This window comes from Echiichthys vipera, assembly GCF_963691815.1.
Source record: "Echiichthys vipera genome assembly, chromosome: 17".
Taxonomy (NCBI): domain Eukaryota; kingdom Metazoa; phylum Chordata; class Actinopteri; order Perciformes; family Trachinidae; genus Echiichthys; species Echiichthys vipera.
Window position 1 is genome coordinate 5,687,737 of NC_139842.1, and position 11,045 is coordinate 5,698,781.

Sequence of the window (11,045 nt, forward strand, 5' to 3'; positions counted from 1 at the left end):
GATTTCAATTCAAACCTGATTTAATTAACATTTCTTTTTACAGTTAACACTTGAAATGATGAAGGTTTGTTAGTTTAATCAGGTTTGAATTGAAATCAAATCCTATTACTAAGCATGTGTTAAAGAGCAGAGAGGGTGTTCCCATACCAAAGATCATCTGTCGATCCCCGGCTCCCCCCGACTCCTCTGGTCCACATGTCGAGGTGTCCTTGGGCAAGACACTGAACCCCAAAATTGCTCCCTGTGCTGTGCATGGGTGTGAATGGTAGTCGCTTTGGATTAAACTGTCAGATAAATGTAATAAATGTAAATTATATTTAGTCAATGCTGGAATGCAACACAGAGCTATGCTATGCTATTGATCCTTCCGGCAACAACAAAAAACCACCACCAGAGGGCAGCCGTAGTGCCCGGCTAGCTCAATCGGTAGAGCATGAGACTCTTAATCTCAGGGTCGGGGGTTCGAGCCCCACGTTGGGCGCAGATGCATTTTGTAAACTCTATGCATTAGCTTATGCTGACAATAAATGCTTAAATAAAATCATGTTAATGTTCCCTATTTATTTCTATACATCTACAATCATTTATCTGTGTATTTATTATTTCACCTTTTACTTATTTCAATGTTTTTACATTTGCACTTTTTATTTTTCTCTTTATTTAAATATTACTTAATTGATATACTGTAGGGTTTCAATGTGATGAATTCAGCTCTTCTCACCGGTTTTGCCAGTTGAGGTTAGTAAGAAACCAAAATATTGACATTAACATGCTTTGGGCAAGTGAGGTCTGCTTCTGTTGGAGATCTTGCAACTAATAAACTACTTTCCTCTTTAGAAGACACATCTATGAAACATGCGTCTGTGAGGATGTATGATTATTAGATAGATAGATAGATAGATAGATAGATAGATAGATAGATAGATAGATAGATAGATAGATAGATAGATAGATAGATAGATAGATAGATAGATAGATAGATGGGAGCTATCATGTCACCCTCTGGTGGTCAACAGCTGTCATGGAAACAACTAATGAGAATCAGTGAGGAGTTTCTTTGAGTTTACCTGTCATTTCTACAGTAAAGATGGAATAACCTTCAGGACTGGGTGACAGTAAGTTGTTCAGCGCATAAAGCAGATATCTTAACATTTATAACTTATTTATTCAGCATACCCCCTTGAGATGAATGATCTAATGTTCGAGGGGATCCTTCCATATAATGATACACATAATACAAAGTTTTAAAAAAGCAATAGAGAGAAACACATTAAAGGACATATACATGCACACACAGAGACTCACACAGACAAGACTCTCCTAACCCCAGCTAATCCCCACACAGCCAACTCTCAGATTTAGTAATATCCCTGCTTACAAATAGGAGAAAAAAGGTTAGAGAAATACAGGTTTATAGGGTTATATAACAATGATGTCAATGAGGAAGTTAATGAGAAATTAGACATTAACATTACTTCAAGTGACGGCATGCAACTGAATTAAACAGGTCATTCCTGAATGCAGTGTTACCAGTGGTAGTAACGCAGCTTAGAATTTTTTTTGGGTATCACAAGTCACATTTCTTCTCTTCCAGCAGATGCTAACTGTCTCCCCACATCACTTACATACTGTGCCGGTCTGTCAACTGAATTCAGGGGGAACAAACTAATGTCAGCGCTCCATCAAGCTGAGAGGCACAAACGGGGTAGGGATCTCTGACAGTATTGAGAGTTGGATGAGCATATTGCTGGATATGGATTTGGGACATTGGAGATGTGCACTACAATTGACATAAATACCAAGATTAGGATCAGGATATGATCGTAATAAAGGCATCGGAGAGAAGTGGTTTCACACAGCAAAAGCAGAATTCAACCATATTGTTATATGTTTTTAGATGAATGTGGAAAGGACCATAATGACTCTCTGCTTGCAGATAACCTCTCTCTCTCTCTCTCTCTCTCTCTCTCTCTCTCGCTCTCTCTCTCTCTCTCTCTCTCTCTCTCTTTCATGCAACTGCTGTGTCTCTTTATCATTTTCCATCCCTCCCACTTCTATCTCACTCTCTTCCTCTCTCTACCCTCCTCTTACCCAGCCCACATTCGCTGACATCACAACTTAATTGCCCAATCACCAGGAGGCCAATTTGTCCTTGTCAAAGCCCCGGCCAATCAGCTGCTGCATGCTAATTCCCCCCAGCCAATGGCGGTGAGCGTGGCTCTGTTGGTGCAATATATAAACCGGGCACACGGTGAAGCAGGACAGAAAACATCCTGATAAAGTTATCATGCCTTTTATAAATATGGAGATGTCCCGCCCATGACATTTGATTGACGTGTGGTCTCTGGGGAAGGCGGGGCAAAGAGGGAGATAGAGCAGCTGTACAACAAGTGAGGAAGGAAAAGAGTGGGCTGTAGTCATGACGATTCAACGAGAGAACACACACACACACACACACACACACACACACACACACACACACACACACACACACACACACACACACACACACACCTAAGCATTGAATGCCAAATCAAACATGGTGAGTCATTTTAAACACCAAGCACAATTCCTCCTCAGTACCCACCTGCTCTGATGAAAGCCAGACCATCTGAGAGTGATGATGATGATAATGGTGATGATGATTATGATGATCTATTTCTTTCTGTTGAGTCAGCACCAGCTCAAAAGCCAATCACTACACTACAGTCATCCCACCACCCACTTTTTCCTGAGCATAAATATTTTTCCTGCAGGACTCTGTCTCTCGTCTCAGGAGTGGCTGTTCCTGCTCTATAGAGCAAAGCACTACATCAGGAGAGATGATCCACATTTAAGCATTTGTCCCTTTATTAACTCCCCGTGACTAAATGTTCTGGCTTAAGGCCCTATGAGTCAGGGTAACGTTGTCAGGGCTGATTCAGTGCTTTAGGAACTCTTGTGAGTGATTATTCTGTCACTTATGAGACCTAAGCTTTATTCCTAAATCAATGGTGTAACATTACGGTGCATAGGTGACGTTTCAGCTTTCCATTAGGCTTGTCTCTGCGTGGCCAAATGGTCTGCCTGCAAAACGTCACCTTTAATGTGATGTGGAAATGTAATTATGTTATTTTTCTGCAGCAGGCTCCAGCTGGAAGCCTGGCTGTAAAAATTAATTAGCACCTTCAAAACGCCAAGGCTCCGACACCATAAGGAGTAAAGTGACAGCAGAAGAGTCACTGCCAACAACAGCCGGCAGCCGCGGCCTCCACAGACCCTCCGGAGATCTCCAGAGAGACCCAGACACCCAAGAAAGATCTGGAAAATCCCAAGAGACCCCCCCCCCAGAAGTACGCACTAACCAAACTCTTTAAAGGCATAGTTAGACATTTAGGAAAATACATAACTGCTTTTGTTTTTCACTGCGAGATAGATGAGAAGATTGATGCCTCTCTCATGTTTGTATGCAGATAATTACTTTAGCATCTCATCTCATCTCATCTTCATCCGCTTATCCGGGGTCGGGTCGTGGGGGCAGCAGCTTTAGCAGGGGACCCCAAACTTCCCTTTCCCGGGCCACATTAACCAGCTCTAACTGGGGGATCCTGAGGCGTTCCCAGGCCAGTGTGGAGATATAATCTCTCCACCTAGTCCTGGGTCTTCCCCGAGGCCTCCTCCCAGCTGGACGTGCCTGGAACACCTCCCTAGGGAGGCGCCCAATTACTTTAGCTTAGAATAAAATTAGAAGAAACAGCTGGTTCTGTCCTACCAGCACCAAAGCTCATTTATTATCATGTTATATCAGTAGCACTTTATATCAAGGTCCTTGTAATGAGCGTTTGTTAATAAGTAATAAGGCCCTTATAAGTCATTATCAGATGCTTATTAACAGTAATATGTGTTAATAAGACATTACAGTATTGCAATGCTAAATACAAAACATATCCTGAGCAGTGAATCTGAATCTTTACCAATAAATATGAGGTGCATGGTTACAAGGTTCATAAGGTTGTACCAAAGCACTCTTTTACGCACCGTCCTAAAACTAAATATGGAGCTTAATCTCAGATTAAATGTACATTGAAAAGGGTCTCACACATGTTGTCTTCTGTGATTCTTAATGTTGTGGTAGATGTTTGTACTTTGTATCTTGTTTTACCTTTTTGGTCTTTGTCACGTTGCAAATGGCGCTGCTGGGATGCAAGAAAGACGTCAGATCTGATGATACATAGGCTATTGTCATATTATATATATATATATATATACTGTATATATATATATATATATATATATATATATATACTGTATATAGAAATATACATAACAAATATATTTAAGTTTTAATAATCGCATAATAAACACATTTATTGTTAGATGATATGACTTTATTATGCATTTAACAGTTAACTCAGTTCTGAAGCAAGAAAAATTTCTTGGGTTAATAAATCCTTTATTAAGCACTTTTGTATTTTATATTATTTTTAAAGATAGGGGATGACAAGCGGCAAAGGGCTGTAACAGAAAAATGAAAATTTTAAAAAATTACATAAATACAATATGTCTGCAGGAAAGGCACACAACACACTTAAAGACTAAGTGCATATTGACTCTTATATAGTCGTATTATCACATAACACCGTTAATGAGCTTTTTATAAGGACTTCTAATTATTATTATACCTTATCACCTATTAACTAACACTTATTGCTCCCACTACATAAGTCTTCTAGATCACTAAGATCCTCTGAGGCCAACCTGTTCGTGGTTCGCAGAGTAAACTCAAATCATGGGAAAGCATCTTTCAGTCATTATGCAACAAACAGCTGGAATAAACTTCCTGCAGATGTGAGACTTTCACCCACTCTGACCACTTTTAAACTACACTGAACACTTTTATGTTCACCTTAGCTTTCTGCTAAATCTTTACACTTTTAACGTCCGCGCTGTTTTTATTATTGTCTGTGTTTTTATTCTCTTTGTCTTTCTGTAAAGCATTTGAATCCATGACATGTTGTGCTGTGGAGCCCTTTGAGTCTGCCTTGTGTATGAAAAGTGCTGTACAAATAAAGTTGCCTTGACTTATTATAAGGAAAATTAACATTATATCACGTCTGTACAAAAACTAAAGTCTAAAAACATCAGTTAGTCATTTTATAGGAAGTTATATGCTTAAGTTCAGTCTTATGCTAAGCTGAACTAAAACCTCCATTAACCTCGGGAGAAACCCTCCAGAGAGTTCTAGCAATCTCCAGACCAACTCTCCATGGATGACTCTCTTTCGGGGTCACATCGGCTCGATCTAGATCAGATTCTACGGGGATGTTCTCTTACAGCAGGCGGCTGAGGTCTGATCAGAACCGCACAGAGGTAAAAGGAGATCTGTTCTGACTGCAGTGCCCTGTCGGTGGACCCAAATGGGCCGAAACTGTGCCTCATCGGTAAACTCTCCCAACACTCCTCATTCAGCGGTGAAAAGAGAAACACAACACATGGCCTTTACACTGCAGGGCTGCCCGCCTCCTTCTCAAAGAAATACAAACTAAATAAATATAACCCAGGTCTGGACTGGAGCAAATCAAGGGGCCACCATCTGGCCAAAGATCATCTGTTCTGCAAGATGAATCACTCGATATTAAAACGCCATCCCACCTTCATGTGCACACAGACACTGAACACAACTCGTATTTGTGTGAATGTTTTCCCCCTGACTTTAAAATACCTAAGAGAAAGTTTGGGATCAAATCTGGGTTCAAGAGTTTAAACTTTATCTCATAATGAATATTCAACCGGTTCATCTTTAAGTTTAAACTAACGTGATTCTAACCACATGTACGAGGCCTAGGAAATAGTGGTAATTTCTTTAGGATCTGCTGTACTTGGTGGGACATTATAGACCCAGGAGACGGCAAAAATGGGTCACACACGCACACACACACACACACACACACACACACACACACACGCACATTATAAATGATGCCCCCGTGCTTGAAAAAACAAACGGGTTGCCTGCAGGATCTCAAAGCTCTGATTGGAGAAACACAAAACCGGCCAACAGAAAAACACGCAGCCGCAATTAGCAACAGAAAAACCATTTATCCCAGTGTGAAGGTAAACATGTAGAGACAGGTTAGTGAAAATAGAGGAGAGGGAAGGTTAAAGCCAGAAAGCAGGGGAGTGATTCAAATCCCCACAGCTCCACCTGATTCCTTCCTTTAAATTAAAAAAAAGGGCCGTTTAGCATCGATAGAACCAAAAAATACAGTCATGGTTGTTATTCAGCGAGTGCAGATTTCACCTATGAAACATTTCTTTCAGGTCAGGTGATGACATTCAATCTTCGTTCTTCATAACCAACGCAACATTTTCATTTATACTTTTGCTGGCTAGCAAAATAAAGTTTACTCATAAAAAATAAGTTCCTATATAGTTGAATAGCTTTCTTTAACCACAGCATCGTTCTATTTACTGTACACAGCAAAATCAAAAGTGTTAGATTTCCAGTGTTGTGGTAAAAATACAGTGTCAATTCAACACTTGTTCAGTCTTATTCAACTGTGTGAGAGTTAGGTCTGTGAATGTTCTCATTCGTCCAGGTCGTCGTTATCCTCAAAGCAATTTCAGTCAAAGGCAACTGGACTTGGTTATTTGTCGAGGAAGATGTTTCACCTCTCATCCAAGAGGCTTCATCAGTTCATGTACGCATCTGACCAGGCTGGGACTGGACCAGGACCAGGACCAGGACCAGGCTGGGGCTGGGACTGGGACTGGGACTGGGACTGGGACTGGGACCAAGAGGCTTCTGATCGAGATTCTGATGAAGCCTCTTGGATGAGAGGTGAAACGTCTTCCTAGACAAACAACCAAGTCCAGTTGTTTTTGACTGAAATTGCTTTGAGGATAACGACGACCTGGACGAATGAGAACATTCACAGGCCTAACTCTCACACAGTTGAATAAGACTGAACAAGTGTTGAATTGACACTGTATTTTTACCACAACACTGGAAATCTAACACTTCTGATTTTGCTGTGCACGGCAAATAGAGCGATGATGTGGTTAAAGAAAGCTATTCAACCATATGGGAACTTATTTTTTACGAGTAAACTTTATTTTGCTAGCAAGCAGAAGTATAAATGAAAATGTTGCGTTGGTTATGAAGAACGAAGATTGCCAGATAACCAGTCCAGTTGCTTTTGACTGACATTGCTTTGAGGATATCCGAGAGTTAGTTCCTCAAAAGAGTTGGTGTTAATCCAGTGAGTTCAATCTAAGCAGCTCTGTTCACTGTTGATTTTAAAATGCTCCCAGAAATCCAACCAATCTGTGAACTTTGTTTTTCGCTTCGTTTGACTCAACCGAGTATCTTTGTGTAAGTAAAAGAAACGCAGCGTGTCTATTTAATAAAACTGTCTATGCGGTAGTCTTTCACATGTGTTGATAATAAGTGTCACGGAGCCAATATCTGCACCGTGACCTTAAACTGTTCCCCATGTTAAGGTTAGCATGATTGTTGTATGCTATGTTTTGATGGGTGCATTAATGTTCCTTTTGCACAAAAGTGTCGATGAATATACGTCATTTTCTTAACGTAAGTATACAAGTTTGGATAAGAGTAATGTCAACTATAAAATATTTTTATGTTGAGTTATGTACAACACTGTCCACAGTGTTCATATAATTTCAACCTTGTTCAGTGTTAAAGACACACACTGATAGTGTTAACACCCAACACTACACACTAGTAAATTCAACACTGAGTGCGTGTGTTTGTGTGTGTGTGTGTGTGGTCATCTTTATGTGTAGGAGCGTACTTGTGAACTCCCATGTGCATGTGCATGTGTGTGTGTGTGTGTGTGTGTGTGTGTGTGTGTGTGTGTGTGTGTGTGTGTGTGTGTGTGTGTGTGTGTGTGTGTGTGTGTGTGTGTGTGTGTGTGCATGTGTCTGTGTCTGTGTGTGTGTGTGTGTGTGTGTGTGTGTGTGTGTGTGTGTGTGTGTGTGTGTGTGTGAGAGTGTTGTTCCAACTCTGTCACAATGATAACTGTTTAACAATTTCCAAAGGGGATGTTTAAACTCGATCTATAGTGGACCAGTATATACACTTGAATGAACGCTTCCAAATTTACCGTGTTTGTGTAAAGATACAGTTTATTTTTATTACTGATGACCTTTTTATACTGTTTATTGTAACCAAACCTCTGTGTATAATGCACATGCTATTGACAAAACTGTTAATATTACGTCCAAAACAACACAAATTAGACTTAAATTTACTACATTCTGCTAAAAAAACATGCATGAAATCTTCACTGGGACAAACAACACTGAGAACATCTTCTCTTTCCTCTTTAATCCTAGGACGTACTTGTGCCAGGTGAGGAAAGGAGGCATTTAATAACTGTATGGGACGATGATCCCTTACAGTTACACGCACGGCTCATTTTCCTTTGACCTTTCTCTCCATTCCTCACTTGAAACACAACTCAGGACCAACTCTGATGCCAGAACACTCTTAATTCTCTAACTGTGTTTTTTTGTCATTTGTGTACTTCCTCCTTTAGACCACTGGGTGATGCAAAAAGACAGAGCACAGTCATTATTCTCTATGTCTCACCAACTGATCTACTATAACTGTGTACTGCAGGGTTTCCTTTGCGGAGTTATATTCCCTATACTCACATAAATACAGGATTTAAACCTTTACTTAATCAGGAGAGTCCCATTGAGATCACGAATCTCTTCCTCAGGGGAGACCTGGTCAAGACGGAGAGCCGCACAAACACACATAGTTCCAGGATGAAAACACAAAAAGAGGCACAATTTAAGGGAACTAAAAATCAAGCTAAGGGTACTTACATGAAAAGAGTCACTTTTATAACCAGGTATATTAACCACATTTACATCTTGTTAAATCTGTCTCGAATTTCTTTAATTATTTCATTTTGGATTTAAAAGCATTTAGCCGGGTTAATTCATTGAGTTTCAGGTTCTTCTACGACAAATTCCACGCAGAGGGTGCAGGATACACAAAAGCCCTTTTCCAATTTCAGGACACAAAGAATAAACAAGTCTCGAGAGTGTTGCGCGGCACTTTACTGCATGTTAATGACATATAGGTGGTATGGGAGCAACTGCCTTATACATAAAGGTGTACCAGCGACAGAGCATACGAATGGTCTTACATCTACCTGAGAGTATCACTCACAGTGAGGAGTCTGAGTTTTACAATTGGTAGTGAACCACACTGAGCAGAGGCATGCATTTAAAAATAGTCCAACACAGGTAAGATAAATAAATATATATCCGCGATAAGTTGCTTTTTTATATTAAAATAAAAACACAACTTACTGTATTTTGAAAATTACAACCCAGTGTTAGTCACAGTATGTACTGAACACAGGGCTTAAAAGTGAGGTAGTCAATAAGATACTTATAAGGGTTAAAGAAGCTGTATTCGCCATTCAGAGCGGTGTTTTCTATGTAACGATATAATGGAGTAAAGATGTCCTGAGCAGAGAATGAGGTCACTCTCCCTCTGTGTGTGTTCTAATCTGAGTTTCTCTGTCTGTCTGTTTGTTTGTTTTGATTGCCAGTCCGGCCGTGACCACGTTTTTTGTTTGTTTGTTTTTTGTATTTCCAGTTTCCTTTAACAATTACTATTGCACTTCCCTCAACAGTGTCTCCCTGGTAAACAATAAAGAATGTTATAGTAATATAAGATGTTATAAAGACGTCGGTTTGTGTGCTGATTGTCCTTCTGTGTGTCAGAATCTGTCCTGATATTTTGCCTTTAGGTCGGGTTGCTCATATTCACGAAGCTTTCATTTTTTTAATATACACATATGAGTTGATAATCTCATATCAAATCTCTGTTTCTGCTAGTTTCACTCAAGTGATCCAGAGTCTCATAAAGTGACTCAAAGAATGGTCCAAATGAACAAAGCAGAGGTTCTTAATGATCAAATGATCTAAAAACTTCCCATCATGCAACCTACAACCATGATGACATCATCAGGGTTATTGTGTCACTATTGAGGACATGATACAACATCAGCTGTGATGACTTAACTGTAATTTTCTCAGTTTCTACGTTTTTTTACTCGACACCATGTTCGAAAGTTACAAAAAGTAAGCTACGTTGCCTGACTTCCCCCTCAGAGGCAGCCCTGTACGTCCTGGCTCACGTTTACGTAGACTATATACAAATTAGATATTGCGTCACTCTTTGTAGGCATAAGTATAAAACAGCCTGTACCATGATGTTGCTATGTGTTACCGAGACAACAGTGGCGCCTTGGCCAGCTTTGATCAAATGAAGACCACATTGTCACACCCCCTACACACACACAGACTCACAGTCTGAATGGCTGTCAGTTCTGCTTGTCAAAAATGACCAAAGGGTGTCCCGGACAAAGGGGGCTCTCTGATTGGTCATGGCAGACTTTGACTGACGTGTGATGGCAGCTGGGTGGAGTGTGTGGGAGTCGCACCACCTCACGGTAGAGTAATTGAAATACTACAGTGAAGAAGTATAATTAAATCAAATTTGTTTTATTTGACCGTCATATTGTCGTTGTGCACTCTGAATGAAGCGTGTCACAGTAAAGTCTGCATTGACATGAGAGTCTGTTCTTCCCAATTTCAACAGGGCGAAAAGGCTTTTACCCGGCTGGTTTGGATCGCTGATGATTCTCTTTTTTCAAACAAATCACTCTTTGCAGGGCATTGCCGTCCTGTTTGGTGCTGTTTACCAAACAAGGCAGTGATGTTTCCCGTCGCTTCCCTGTCGATGTTGCAGTAATAGAAATTCCTCAGTATTTGAAGGAATACTTTAATTTCCTCAGGCGTCTAAGAGGAAAAAGTCTCTGCCTTGTCTTTCTAGCTACTGAGTCCGCACCGTATGTAGCGCACAGGTATGGACCACCAAGGAACTTAAAGCTGTGCACCCTTTGCACAAGGACCCGTTGATCGTAAGGGGGGCGTAGTTCTTCCCCTGCTTCTTCCCAAAGTCCACTATCATGTCCTTAGTCTTGCTGACGTTCATAAGTAGGTTGTTGTCCTGA